Below are 15,248 nucleotides of genomic sequence, written 5' to 3' on the forward strand. Positions count from 1 at the left end.
AATGGGAAATATCTAACACGTTTTGGGATGCTGTAAATTAAAAAGACGTCACTATCCAGGAATAATGGAATAGTAAATGAAGAAACAGAGAGGCACCTGCAAGTGAGAATGCTATGTTTTATATTCAGACAGATGTATTTACATGGATGTTTTAGTGTATGTTCTTGCTGGAAGACTCAGCCACACACTTGGCTTGTACTGTGAGTTTGTGTAATGGGTCAGATCCAAATGCTGGCAGAAAAGCATCTAAATCATTTCTGCATTAGAGGGACTGATGTCCCTTTTATTCCTCCTTTAACTGCACTTACTGATGAAGATGATGCAGAGAATTAATTACAGCTGTGAAGAATGAAAGTGAAAGGGCCATATTCCCTCCTCAGCCATGACCCTGAACTGGGCTGACATCAAGGAGGTTGTAGGGTCAAAGGAATTCAGGAAAAAGCCTTTGGTAATAAATTCTACCAAGTTATGTCCTGTAACCTAACTGCATCTCTTCCATCAGTGATTAGAGATCATGTGTAATGAGCTCTCCAAACTGAAACTTGTTGTTTCTTCCTGGAAGCAGAGTGCAGCTGAAGATGGATGCACTTCCCTGAGGACTCAAGTGTGCTGCTTTGATCTTTCCTTTGTCCCCTTGGAATCACCTTCTATTTTTTCACTTGCTGCAAAGCAGGTTTTGTTAAGAGATAGCCACCAAACATCCAGTTTTAGAGATGAGACAAATGTTAATTTTTTAAACTGTTTTGGTAGGTAAAGACAGTTTGTCAGCCCACCCCAGCGCCATTGGTGGAACATGGCACAAAACCAAACTGGCCACAAATGTATTGTTAGATAATCCAGGATGCCTGTGATGCTAGGGAATGTGCGTGATCCTAACACCTCTCTGCCAAGAGAAACAAAATTGACTGCAGAGGGACTACAGCAGCAAGTGGCTGTTTATGCAGCAGTGGTTCTTGTGCTCATGCTGGTGTTGGTATAAAACAGAAACATGGGAAGGAAACACGTGTCAGGATGTCTGCACAGACAGCAGCCTCCATGTTCTGGGACTGATAAATCCCCAGACCTTAGATGGACCTCATAATGATCCTCTCTAGTTTTTTAAAGTTCTTGTCTCTTGGCATTCAGTATCTGAGGGATGATATCCATCAGACCAGGCTGTTTCAGCTTAGGAAGTCACAGGTGTGAAGGGTTCAGGGTGAGCCATGCTGCCCACACCGTCTGGTGATGATGGATGTGGAAGCACCTGGACATAGCTGAGACCAAATACACCTGACAGCCTCTCACCTGTGATGCTGAGAGCCTCAGGCAGGAGGGAGGGACCAGCCAGCACTGGCCTGCAGCTGCATATCCAGAGCACAGGTCCCCTGAGTCAGCAGATCTCCCCGTGGACATTTAGACTGCATGTGCTCATAGGTGAGGTGATTTTTAGCTTGACTCTACCTCTTGGCTCTGCAGCCTCCCTTCTGCACAATGAAGATTACAACTCCTGAAATACTTAGGCACACGCTGATGGCAAAATCATCCACCAGGGCCTCAAACACTGCTGTGTAGAGTCCCAGAGAAGACCATACAAAAATAGCATATCTTTTGATCTTCAAACTCAGTTAAATGCAGTCTGCAGATGCAGTAAAATCCTCTAATTGTTCTGCAGACACTGAACTATTTCTAGTTAAACCTGTGTTTTTTGTCACTATGACACAAAGCAACAGGATTAGGACAAAACTGAGGTGTTTTTAGATGAAACACAAAAAAGCCAGAAAATTCCTTTGGGTTTGAGTGGTAGGTTTTTAAGGGGGTAACCAAGCTGCATTACCTGAGAACACTTATATTTGGGGTTTCCCTCTGCTCCCCAAGGGAAATCTATGACCTCATGAGTGTACTTGGCCTCCAGGCCCAGCTTCATAGTTTTAGGATCAACTCATCAGCAACATGGTACTGTTGCTGCTCTTTTGCCATTAAAGATTTCACTGCCACAAGCCCTACTCTGCGTCCTTCAGAACAGAGGGTCCAAATCCACTCTGCACCTCAACTTCAGCCCTAAACTGCTCTTAAAGAAGGAGGTGGTCTCTTTTTCCAGCAATGGAAAGGGTTGGATACTCCATGAGTATCTCTCATGGCACTTCCAGGCTGCTCTTACTGTCAGTTAATTGTGACAGCAGAGCTGCTGTACCAGTTCTGTATGGGGTCTATGTATCCCTGGGGACATGGGGTCCCTTAAACCATGCAGCAGGAGAGGTCCCATAAACATTGGAGAAGCTGAATCTCAGCCCTGTTCCTTCCCACAGAGTTGTTGAGAAGGGAATGGCACAGTTTCCTCAGTCACACAGTCATAGAACAGTCCGGGTTGGGAGGGACTTCTCCCCCCATTTTGAATTTCATCTTCATGTAAATGATGTACCCAAACATAGCTCCTGGGGGAAATACCGGGTGTCATTATAAGGGCAGGAAGACTGCACTATTTCTCTTTTTCTGCAAGCCTTAACTGATAGCTACCCTTACAAAAATAGGAAAAACCATCCTACACAGAGATCACCTCCCCTCAGCATTTATGGCTACACGACACAGAGCTTAACAGCACAAACCACTAGACTCCATGTGGGCAGGACATGACTAACAGTCCATCTGCGGAGCAAAGAGCTAAAGATAGGCCTGACAGCTTCCCTGGCTAGCTCAGTTTCCGAGAGCAGGTGGGACGATTTTGCCGCAGGGAATGATTTCGGAGAGCCTGTGGAGATCAGCATCTCCTTATGCAGAGCCGGCTCTTGCGCTCTGCCCCTCCGGCGGGTCCGGCAGGCCTCAGAGCCGAGCCGTGGGGACCCAGCCGGCCAAGAGGGGCTGTGCTGGAGATGCTCCCCAGCCCCAGCGGGTCCGACGGGCGCTCCCGGACCGGCGGCTGGGAGGAAACCGCGGGAGCTGCACGGTGCCGGGCTGCGCTCCCCTGGGAACCGCCGGGACCCGCAGCTTAACCTCGCACCGAAGAGGGGGAGAGGAGAAGAGAAAAGAGAAGAAGTAATAATAATAATAATAATAATGGTAGTAATGGCAATAATAACAACGGTGGTGGCAATAATGATAATAATAAAAGTATCAGTAACTGCATCCAGGCGCGGGTCGGTGCAGTCGATCCCCGTGTGTTGAAGCGGCCGGGGCGGGATGCGGGATGCTGTGAGCAGGGCAGAGAAGGGCAGGGCACTGTCCCGAGGCTGCGCTGCCGTGCCCGGAGCGGCTCCCGTGGCACCTCCCGCGGGGCGGAGCGGAGCGGGGCGGGCGGACAAAGCCGGGCTGTCAGCGGGGCGGGCGGGAGAAAGGAAAAGAGGCGGCTGCTGCCGGCGGGGAGCGGAGCAGGTGAGGCGAGAGCCGGGGCTGTGCCACGCTGGCAGCGGGGCCGGCCGGGGAGGGCCCGAGCCCGGGGCTCCGGCGGGGCGGGGGCGAGCGCTTGGTGCGCCCCGGGCGAGCGGGACGGGAGCGATCCCTGCGCCGGGGCAGCTCGGGGCGGAGGGCGGAGGTGGTGGCGCTCTGATTCACCCACTGCCCGTGGGGCCGAAAGTACTCTTTGGGAAAGCAGAGAAGAGCTTGCTGCTCTCTGCTCTTTAAAAAAAAAAAAAAAAAAAAAAAAAGGAAGTGAAATTTCAGCGCAGTGACGGTGTTAAAACAATCTCCTGACTCGAACCGAGTCCGCTATCCTGTGGCAGTGAAGCAGTGAAGCCGGAAAAATCCCGGGAGTATTATGGCTGAGTTGCATCACTTAGAGAGTAATTAGTATTTAGCGGGCTGAAGGAGCGAGAAGCGTGTTCGTGTGTTTGTTTTGTTGCTGTGAATAGTTGGGAAGCAGAAGAGTTGTTGGCTGGTTCTGTGGCGTGTTGTGCTCATGAATTTAAAACCCTTTGGTATACAGTTTGCGTGTCCCTGCTGAGCTGCAAGCATCCAAAACAGCTTCTGGTAAGGGAGCTTTCCTTCAGTGTGCTGCATGGTAGGAAAGCTTTGTGATAAATAAATCCCATTCCAGGGAAAGCACTTGAAAGCACTTGATTGAGCATGCTGCATCCACTGACCAAGGGTGACAGCTCCTGCGAGGAAGGATGCAGCACTATGGGCAGGTATCAACTGTAGCTGAAGCTACAAGCTTCCTGTGCAGTACTGGCACAAGTGAGTGAGGTTGTGCAAAAAAACAACCCCCTTTCCCTACCAATTACTACCAGTTTTTCTTTTTAAACGGCTTGTGATGATTCAAATGACCAGCCCTCTGACGCTTTCTGTAGCCAGTGAGTTATAGTCCTTTTTGTACTTGCTTCCCAAAGGGATAGTTGCTTTTTATCTGTGGTCCCAAACTGTGTAGCAAATGAATTGAGGCTAATAGCTCATAACTTAATGTAGCAAGAAATCTAAAGCTGTAAAGAAGGTGAAAACTTTTTACAGGAAATACTGTGACAATTTTGCTGTTTTAAGAGAAGATAAAAGCTGAGACTGAGATGACATTTGAGAAGTGGAATAGCAGAATAGTATTTCAAACAAAGCCTCGTGCAGCTCAAAGGTTATTTTGGTAAGTTGCACTTGCTCTTCAAAAGACAATCTCTTTTAAAAGTCAAATGAACCATGTAAAGACTTCTACAGGAACGCTATTGCCAGTGAATCTAGTCATGCTTCTGACTGCTTCAGTGAAGAGTATTTAGAAGTATCATCTCAAGGGCATGTTGAGGTATTTATTATTCACCAGTTGTATGAGCAGCTGTATACACTGTCATGTCAGGATGCCCAGGTCACAAGCTGAACGCTCTCCAAATCCTCAGCGTACACACACTCACTCTGTGTCTTTCCTATGAGGTACAGGGACCCCTGCTTTAATCCTTGTTTATGTCTTTACTCACACAACTGGATGTGCAGGGTGGGGCTTTACCCAAAGAGTGAGAAAATACAAAGGGCACAAACTGCCTTTGTCTCACACAGGGTTTGTCAACAACCACTGCTGAGATTGAATGGCTTCTTGTTAGTGAAGCTCTTGCAGTGAAAATCATCCCCAAAGTCGAGGACAGGAGGGTCATGACCCCTTAACTCACCTACTGCCTCATCCTGTGAGTGAAGGTTTGAGTTACAGGAAACACTCAAGATTTATGGTACTGCTGCAATAATGAAGTTTCATACTGTATCTAGTAGAGAAAGTTGACTGAGATGCTATAAAATCTATTCAGATTCAACCAAAGGCTTCAGAAATTATTAGCAATTGATTAATATGGCTTTTCCTGAAGGTAAGTATGGTTTCTTTCAGTCTGCCTCAAACCTAGTCTATAAAATCCAGGGGCTACTTCAGTTTCCTAAGGAGAAAAGATCAGCTTATGAAGAAAGGAAAAGGTCAGGGATAGCAGCAGGTGAGGCAGCGACTTGCAGGCTGGGTGTGTATGAGACACCTATGCCTTATGGACATATTCAAAGATGAGAAAATATGGATATTTTTCTATGACCTCACTCTGTGAGATGTGCCATGGGAGTGAGGATGGTGTAACTTGGCCAATTGTCCTGTCAGGTTGCATCAGAACACCTGGTGGTCAGGTTTGGTGATTTGGTGGTATCTTCTGCTTATTTAAAACTTCTGGCATTTGGCCACCTACCAGGACCTGTTTGAGTACCTGGAGCTCCTGGAGTTGGTCCAGCAGAGGGCTGTGAAGGTGATTAAGGGGCTGGAGGATCTCTCTTATGAGGACAGGCTGAGAGAGCTGGGCATGTTCAGCCTGGAGAAGAGATGACCGAGAGGGAACCTCATCAAAGTCTGTAAGTATCTGATGGAAGAGTGCTGAGACCATGTCTCTTCTGAGTGATGCCAAGCAATAGGACAAGAGGCAATGGGCAGAAACTGATGCTCAGGAGGCTCCACCTGAACATGAGAAAGAACTTCTTTACTGTGCAGTGACTGTGCACTGGGGCAGAGAGGATGTGGAGTCTCCCTTACTGGACTGACTGACTCAAGAACTGGATGCAGCCCTGTGCCGTGTGCTTTAGGATGACCCTGCTTGAGCAGGGAGGTTGGAACAGATGGCCACTGTGATGGCTTTCCAGCCTTGCCCCTCCTGTAATTTTGTGATTCTGTGGTTCTTGAAGGTTAAGTCCTCCTATAGCATACCCCTTCCTCTGAGAAGCAAAAGGGGGTCTTGCATCATCACTATTACTCCTCAGTCAGGAGAAGCTTCCTGTCCACAAGGGCAGCATCACTCACTTGGGAGGACATAAAGTCTGTCTAGAGTGTATTGGAAATAACCCATGCATTGATTCTGACTGGTAGCCTTGGGCTGGGATAGTTATTTCAGCCTTAGGGTTTTGTTTGTAATGGCCTCTATTAGTTTTAGTCTGATATTCTAAATCAAAGGTCCCTCTCTGACGATAGAACTCAAATCAGGTTTCTTTCAGCTCCTACAGGTCCAAGTATGTTCAACTATTTATCATTGTCTCTTCTGGCTTTCTGGCATTTTTCTGTATTCTTTTTGAACGTTCTTCCAAATGCCAGTGAAACATTTGGAGAAGTTTAAAAACAAATTATATCCCCTCCACCATACCACACCCAGCCTCCCAAATGGATAACCACAATAATTTATTGTTGTGGTTTAACCCCAGCAGGCAATTAAGTACCATGCAGCAGCTTGCTCCCCGCCCCCACAGTGGATTGGAAATAAAAAGTAAGCCTTATTGTTTAGGAACAATTTAAGATTTGAAACAAAATATAGTAATAATAATATACTACTAATATTAAATATGCTGTCCTCACTGTGCACCGTCCTGGATTCTTGTGTGGCTCCTCACTTGCGGAGTAAGAGACACTGAAAAGTCCTTGGCTTAGGGTAAGCACTACTTAGGAATAGCCAACACATCCGTGTGTTATCAACATTATTCTCATACTAAATCCAAAACACAGAGCACAGCACCAGCTACTGAGAAGAAAAAGAACTCTGTCCTACCCAAACAGGGACATTTAATAACTGAAAAACAAATTTGGGAACTTTCAAAATCACTAAAACTTTGGCTGAAACATAATTCAAATTTACCTTAGAATAGCTTTTATCCTGATCCTTTTTCCCTCAAGCCTCTTGCAATATTGAAACCTTAATACAGTCAAGTTTTATTTTTCAAATAGTTTAATTCCAAAAGAGGGAGAAACATTAGACTAATGCAATTAGGTAAGTGGAATGCATTTTTCCCTCAGGCAGCTCTGGAGAGTGATACTATATCATGTTAAAAACTGCAAGTGGTTGTGTCAGACCGCGCTGGGCTGGGCAGATGTTGGCATGAAGCATGGGAGAGGGAACTGCAGCTGATGCAGGGAGTCCCAGGGGGAGCATGTTGACAGCATTGCTCTGAGTCACTGGGGGCCCAAAAAACAACTCTGTCGTAAAAGCACACATGGTGGTGTTGGGTGAAGTTTAGGTGAGATCCTGAGCCTTTCAGCACCTTTATGTATATTATCTATTTTACTGCAGGTACAGGTACATGTGTGTATAAATAAAAGTCAGTGTTTTGGCTCAGCTCCTCTGAGCAAAGCTATGACTGCTAATGTGAAATCTTGCAGTTTCAGTGGGGCTTGATTTGTCACTGATGGAAAGATGAGGAGATGTGGGCAATTCCCTGTACAGCCTTTTGCCACTTGGATCCTGCAGATCCTCTCTGCTGACAGCCTCCACTGCGTCTGTCTCTAGGAGCAGTGAACCTGAAGACTGAACTCTCAGGTGCTCTCAGGGCACCAAGAGAAACTGGTGTTGAGTCTGCCTGCAGGAAAGGTGGGGGAAGAGCCACAGGCAAGGTGTTGTTTTCAAGGGGTTTGAAAAGACACTTCACTGACTGGAAGGAAGAAGCAGAGACTTGTCTTCTGCCTTTGGGCAAGTCAGATGGCAGGAAAGAGTACTGGCAGCAGAGTTCAGGAGTGGGGAGAGGAGAATGCAAAACCTGAACTGCAGGGAAAGGATCCTAAAACCAAGAATGTTGTAGGAAAGGTGTTCAGGCAGCATTTATCATATTATTTAATTGGATCTCAAAGAGTTGTGTTTGCCCCTGATGAGCTGGAGCACAGCCCCAGTGCACAGTCTCAGAACAGACAGGATTAGGGCACAGACATGTTCTGGGAGCAGTGCCCAGTGTCAGCAGCCAGCAGCAGGGCTGCCCTGTGCTATTTATATTCTGGTCACAACCAAAAAGTATTTTAAAGGGACCAAAGGAAAGCAATCCTCCTAACAGAGCCCCTCTAGCAAGAGAATAGCTTCAGGAGGGGCAACTATGCTCAAACATGATCAATAACTGCTGCCCTAAAGAGGGGACAGTTCTTCACAGTGGTCCAAAAAGATGCCCAGTGGTAGTGATGAGGAGGAGGACATGCAGTAGAGAAGATGAAAACATGACAAAATTTGTGGGGAGAGCCTCAGTGATCTTGGCTGAATGCCTCCTCAGTCCCAAAAACTCTGGTCTCTTGTGCTGAAGAGTTTTACAGTCAACCAATTTCATTCCCCTGAGCCTTTAAAAGTCCCAGATGTCAAACTTATTCCATTTGAAGTTCAGGAGTGGTTCTCTTAGTAGGAGCTTAATCTTCACTGCAAGTAAAGCATGTTACATTGTTTAGCTTTACTATATTCAGACCAAGTAGAAACTCATTTTTGAAGCTTCTTTGCAATATGGCACTTGAAACTAACCTTGGATCTCATGACTTGTCTCTGCTGGGAATGTGGCTTCTTTTACAGCTCTGAATCCAAGAATATTTGCGAGCCAGATGCAAAAATGCAGACTAAGAAGCAAAATGGAAGCAACAGATTAACAGGTGTCTCAATTTCCATCAGTGTACAGAGTTCTTCGTGTCTGATATTAGTTCAGAAGACACTGTCTTGCAAAGGACCTGCAAATGCAAATATTGTTCGGCAGTGTTGAAGTCTTGTGGATTTAATGGCCAAATGAACACATTTCCGAGCACCTGCAAGTATTGTCTGCTGTGCTTTGTAAGGTTGGAAATGACTCCTTGGCAGATGGCACGAGCACAGAGTTAGTATTAATAGACCCACACAAAAGGAGAACAGGGGACTTCTGTTTGTAATTAAGTTAATCACAGAGGCAGCAGAGGGCTCCTGCCTTATCACTTATCACTGCTTAAATTCCAGCTACCAGACTGCACCAACAGAGCAAATTGTTTCCTTGGCATTTAATTCTCCCCAGTGTTGTGTGCTTTGGGGTTTCCCTGGACTTGTAAGTAGTCATGGCAGGATATCCCACTCATCCAGCTCTCTTCTACTTCAGCAGGTTAGTTTGCAGGTCTGTTATAGAGCTAAATGATTGCCAAACAATTGGGTATTTAAATCCACCAACATAAATAAATTGTGCAATGTAAAACAGACTAACACTTAAAGCTGTTAATTTAGTTCTTTTCTACTAGCTTTTGCATCTTTTTCTTCTAGCTCAGGTTTTCAGACACTATTGATTGCAGTAACATTTTATACTCAGTGCTACTCCTTTCAACTCTATTAACCATTTAATTCCCTCATGAATTTTGGTGTCAGTCATAATAATAGCAAATATTATCAAAAGAAACCAGCAAAGTGAGAGGTAAAAGAGACTAGGTATTGGCAATCGGTTGTGAGCATCTTCATGTCTCATTAGCAAGCCCCAGAAATTTTCTAGGAATATTCATTTCTATATGTGTCTTCAATGTGTAGAAGAAGGGATTGTGAGGTGCAGCTGAAACCAGCCTGGGGAATGTCACAGGAAAACTGCATTTGGTGAAGTTTTGAACAGCAGCTCTAGGTAGGCTGTCTCTTGGAAGACCTTTGAAGTGTGGATTAAACAATTCCAGATGATGACAAAAAATTTTGTTAAGAAAACAAAAGATCTGGGCTTCCAGCCACTTCAGGGTAGTTGGTTTTGTGCCTGGAAAGAACCCTGCATCCATGCACTGCTGCTCTCAGGCTGCTCCTGTGGAGTGCCCCTTTCTTTCTCATCTTACAAGATGATCTTACGGGATTTTTCACATTCTTTATCAGTGATGTGTCTCTTCCCCTGCGCTGTATCCTGACTTCACCACAAAATTGGCAGAGTAATTCTATTCTGTCAGTTTGCTTTTAACTTCCTCTGGCCTTTGCCTGAAAGGATACCCTGTTTTTTGTAGTAATATAGATCATAGAATAGTTTGGGGTGGAAAGCACTATTAAAGGTTACCTAAGTTCCAAGCCCCCATCTGTGGGTGATCTTGGACCACCAATCTTGGACCAACATCAAACACACTGACTGTCTGTGCTACAGAAACCACCCACTCTGGCTGCACCTGAACCCCACCTTCTTCCAGACAGAGCCTTGGTTGCTGTTTGACAGCTCTTTTTTTTTCCCAGCCTGGCCCTGGAAAGGGGTACCACAGGTTAGCCTCAGCCCAGCTGTGCAGCACAGCCAGAAAATGCTGGGCTTGACCAAGAGAAATGAGAAGCAGCCTCTGCATCCAGAGGTTGAACATGCTGCTTTATTAAACCAAGAGCTCTTGATCCAGGGGAACCATGGAGAGGGGGAGGACTATTACACAAATCAGGACTAAAACTCAGTCATAAGATTTTCCCCTGAACACGACATGTCAGCATGCAGATTAATTCTGTACTTTAAAACATTGCTTCCTTGCTGAGTTCAGGCAGATTTAGAGGAGGTCTTGTAACTGCTCTTGCTCAGGAAAGCAAATGTGTTTTTAAGGCTGCCTTTGCATGCCTGGAAGCAGCTGACAACAGCAAGTGACATTATCAGTACAGGTACTGCTGAAGTGTCTCCCCAGTGAAGACCAACCTACCAGCCCCTTGCTTGCAGGCATGTGCTCACCTCTCCTGCTTTTGGCTGCTAAAATAGGATCTGGTCAAGATCAAGTTTTAGCAATTTCCTCTGGTTATAATGGCAAAAGGTGTGATTACTCTTACAGCTGCATAATGCTGTGTTTGCCATTAGGATGGTAATAAAGTTGTTCTGGCAGGCAGTGCAGGTGTGCCATCGCCTTTGTAAGAGCTGTTGGTCATACTCAGAAAATAAGACTTTAGACTTTATTTCCATGCATGGTGATTATTAGGAATGCATCCCAGGCACTGAGTATTTTATTTATTTGCTAGCTGCTACGGTTGAGACTGTACTCCATTTCACTCTTTCCTGTTTCAGAACTGGGATATAGGTACTACCAGCTGAAACAGCAAGTCCTCTGGAAATTAAAGCATCATCTCTGGTATCTTCCCAGTGCTGTGTTTACAAACAGAGCATGGTCCCAATGTGGAGGTGCATCTGTACACTGGGAACTACTCTGAGCACAACATGCTAGTACTCCTACCCTGATTTCTGGTCTTGCTCATCTCCTGTGATGTTCCTCCTCCTTTTCCCCACACCTGTGGATTTCCCCATTTTGTCTGGGAACATCAATTCAAGAGAAGTGATAACTCAGCCAAGAATGTCAGAACTGACTGTTTAGCCAGCCATTGCCGAAGCGGAAAGAGAGAAAGCTGGCCCAGAGTGACCATCTCTGCTAGAGGACCTCACAGATGGGAAGGAAAATGAGCTTGTCTCAATGTATCATGACTCTGCATTTCAACTGAACTGCTTTCTTTTCTCTTGCATGCTATGTTTAATTTGTGAACTCACTCAAAACATGATTTCCTCAGAATCATCAGACTTTCTCTAAGGAGTGAAACTGTTTTATTAGCCTTGGAGAATGCTGCAGAATGTTTTTATTCACATAGAGTAGAACATGAGATGACACACTTCCAGCCACAGCAAGAGATATAGGTAACTCTGTCCTTTAAATATGGATTTCAAAGTCAAAGATGCTTTATCCTGCCTACAGAAGTACAAAAGCAGTGAAAACTGAATGCTGTAGTGTATTATGCAACATTTCTTGTTGCAATAAAGGTGGCTTTCTTCCTTCATCTGACATCCATGTCTAATATTGAAGTAAAAGTTTCACATGGATATATATTTTTAAAGACCATTTTTGGACAGAAATGGCCTGGTACTGTGAAAAGGATGAACCTTCTTCTTGTATTACTCTTTAAAGTTAAGATTTGGCCCAAGTCACTGATTCTCAAGAAAACACCTCTGCTCTTTGTATCAAGATGGGACAATCGCTTCAGTTTAAATACAGGAAATGTTGGGTATAATAGTCGTTACTTGTGCAGATCTTGTTAACAAGAACATAATTTCCTAATCACTCCCTTGAAAGCAAACCCAGATGATAGAAGCATAGTTGATCTCCTGCCAAACACCTCAAGAACTCTAATTTCACACCCAGCCTCCTTCAGGAGTGCCAGGATAACCTCAGCTATTCAGTGAAAAATAAACCCCAAATTTAGGACCTGTGTTCATAGTTCATCATACTTGTACCCTTGAATACAAAAAACTGATGGTTGGGATAGTAGAAAAAATTGAGAGACAAGAGTGCAGCCACCTAGATGTGTGTGTGTGTGTTACACACCAAGGCAACATAAAACTCTGCAGACAATATTGCCTTAGTGGCAACATCCTAATCCATCACCCCATCCTCTTGAATTAGGCCTTGAGAGAAAAGAAAGTAGAGGAATTTTAAAATATATACTACATAGAGGACAAAAGAACAGATTCTAATTTTTATTGGTGGTCCCTCATAGTGGAGGCATGTGTGTGATTTAATGAGTCATGCAAAGGGCTTTGATGTTGCATCACCTCCATTCTGTATGTGATGAAAACAAGAGCCTTCACTGGTGGTGGAGGCTTGTCTTGAGGTGATGCAATAGGAAATTGCTGCATGTTCGTAGACATGCTGCTTTTTAATATAATGTAATACCAATAAACACTCAGAGCTGATAGACTTCCCTCAGGTTGTTACAATACTGCTTTTAAAAAGCAAACAACTGAGCGAGTTCACCCACCAGATGTTTGCAGACCGTGTTGCATGAACTGCAAATATGGGGGACAAATTTAATTCTGTCTGCATTTTCCCCATCATCTTGTGAAACTCTCAACTAAGTTAGTTTTACCTACTTTAAAAAATCAGAAACCAACCCCAAAACAGCATGAGTAGTTGATAAAATTTTTATATAGCTTCAGAGAAGTTTTTTCTTTTTTCTTTGTAGGGTTTCTAAACAGGATGAAAGGTGGAGCTAGTCATTTAGCCACACCCATAGTGAGGTTTATAAAGGGAGGTTATCTAAGGGAAGCTCTTTTCTACCAGTCTATGGCAACAGGCAGTTTCATTTAACTGGTTTCTATCTTAAAAAATAATACTAATCTTACCATGTCAAGGTTTCTTAAAGGTTCCCATACTAGAGATACTCCTCTAAATGAACCTTTGAGACAGCAAGGTAAGGTAAGTCATACAGTCTGCTTTACTACTTTAATTCCTTTTTTGTACCTAATATTTCTTTGCCAGAGAATGGAGTATTACTGCCATTTCAAAGTCTGTGTTTCCTCTGCCATTTGTGATTGAAGTTTTGTATCCTATAGGTTTGTAATCCTGTATCACTTAGTCAAATGGAGAAAATGCAGCCTTAAAAAAGCAACCCCAAACCTGGAGAGGTTGTTCCTTGTCATAGGGTAGTTATGCTTTCAAGACTGATGACTTTGAGGGCTAATTTGCACCACCTGGCCACAACACTGAGGTTAATGTGGCTATTGTAATTGTGCTGCTGTTTGTCAGTCATACCAATATTAACTTCTCAAGCACACAAATAAAAGATATGCTATGCTTTATTGCACAATTGCTATGGCTTAGTCACGACTATTTGATACACCCAAAAACCCTGCTATAATTTTTGGTTTCTACTGTATCACAGTTTCCTTATATATACATGGACAGGATTGCTTATGAGTTACTCTGTTCAGCAGAAGCCTTGTGAGTGACAGTGGATGTCCTTCCATGAGATCAGGTGCTATAAAAGTTTGTTTGCTCTTGAACAAAGGTGTTTGTGTTGGTACAATAATTCTGAGGACAGGTCTCTATCAGTTTACAAGGTGTCTGGGTGAAACCTTTCATAGTCTTATGCTGAAGCCAAAGGCAGTGTATTGAAAAGTGATCACAACAATGCAGGGTGGGCAGCATGGATGTGGCAAGAATATTGGTCAGCATAAAAAATACCTCTTTCATTACACTGTTTACCTAACTCTGGGTTTATTCCTGGTGTTGATGGTAAAGCAGAACTGTGATGGGTTGGGGAGAGGAGAACAAACCTTTAAAGTACTTTTCAGGAGCTCCTTACAGGCTCTGGGAAACTGGAAGGAAATGTGGACGGATTTCTTTGAAAACTTAATATGCAACCAGAAACAAGGGTCTTAACTTTCTTCTCCAATTACTTTATCTGTACATAACTAGGTCACAGAAGAGTAGTAAGTTTTCTTTTATAAACCTTCAATACAGAAGGAGTAGAAGTCACTAATATTTTTTGTTACTAATTGCGTCCAAAACATGGGAATACTTGAGGCTCAATAATTTACCAGTGTTCTGAGAATATTCTGGAATAACTACCATGGGCTACAGAAATAACCAAAGTAACATTTTCCACAACTGGTGCTCTTGATGGGTTCTCTCTTTCAAGCTGTAAGCAAAAGTGTGAATTAATGTTTTGGCAAAAGCTGATTGATGGCCTCTTAGGCAAAATGTCTTGATGCAAGTTGGAGAGACTGTCACACCATTTTGACTTTGTGTGATTAGCAGACATGAGAAAATAAACGCATCTTACATTTGAAGAGACATATTTTCCCCCTTGATAATGCTGTGGCATTTCTTTGGTGCTTCTGCTGTCAATGTTAAACTTGTAGGACGCTTAATTGGAGCAGTGTGGTCACTTCTGGTGCCTACCACATGTTTTCACTGATATGTAGTAAATTGTGGCTGTGCTGGATTGTGGTGAGAAGAGTCTTGTTTGACAGCATAGCATCTCCTGCAAGGGCAGGCCCTTGGCTTTATCCACTGCCATTCTTCCTGGAGGTTGACATGCTGCAGTTACATTGTTCATTGCTATTTTTAAATGACTTGCATTTTTTTAAAGTAACTTATGTTGATTAAACTGTTAAAAAATATTTGCTGGTATCTCTCGCTGTACTAGTAGTGTATACCGGGGAGATGAAGGAGGAGGAAAATACTGTGAATACTGGCAGACAGTCTTAGATGTCTCTACTTTTGGATGCTTTTGGATGGGTTTTCTGGATCAGGGAGAAAGTTGAAGCTCTTTCAAGTAGGTAATGCAGAGTTACTTCCTTTTTGACATCATTGCATAGCTTAATATCTTTGTAAATTTGGTCACTCCCCC

General features: G+C 44.0%; 1 protein-coding gene across 1 annotated transcript in view; it reads left to right on the forward strand.

Moving 5' to 3' along the window:
* The first annotated feature begins 3,328 nt into the window (after nucleotides 1–3,328).
* The window catches only part of MAPRE2 (microtubule associated protein RP/EB family member 2), a 98,294-nt gene continuing 86,374 nt past the window's right edge, over nucleotides 3,329–15,248 (forward strand). The window contains exon 1 of the mRNA XM_033081495.2: nucleotides 3,329–3,345. The gene's annotated coding sequence lies outside the window, so the exon portion shown is untranslated. The remainder of the gene's footprint in view (nucleotides 3,346–15,248) is intronic.

This window comes from Catharus ustulatus, chromosome 1 (assembly GCF_009819885.2).
Source record: "Catharus ustulatus isolate bCatUst1 chromosome 1, bCatUst1.pri.v2, whole genome shotgun sequence".
Taxonomy (NCBI): Eukaryota; Metazoa; Chordata; class Aves; order Passeriformes; family Turdidae; genus Catharus; species Catharus ustulatus.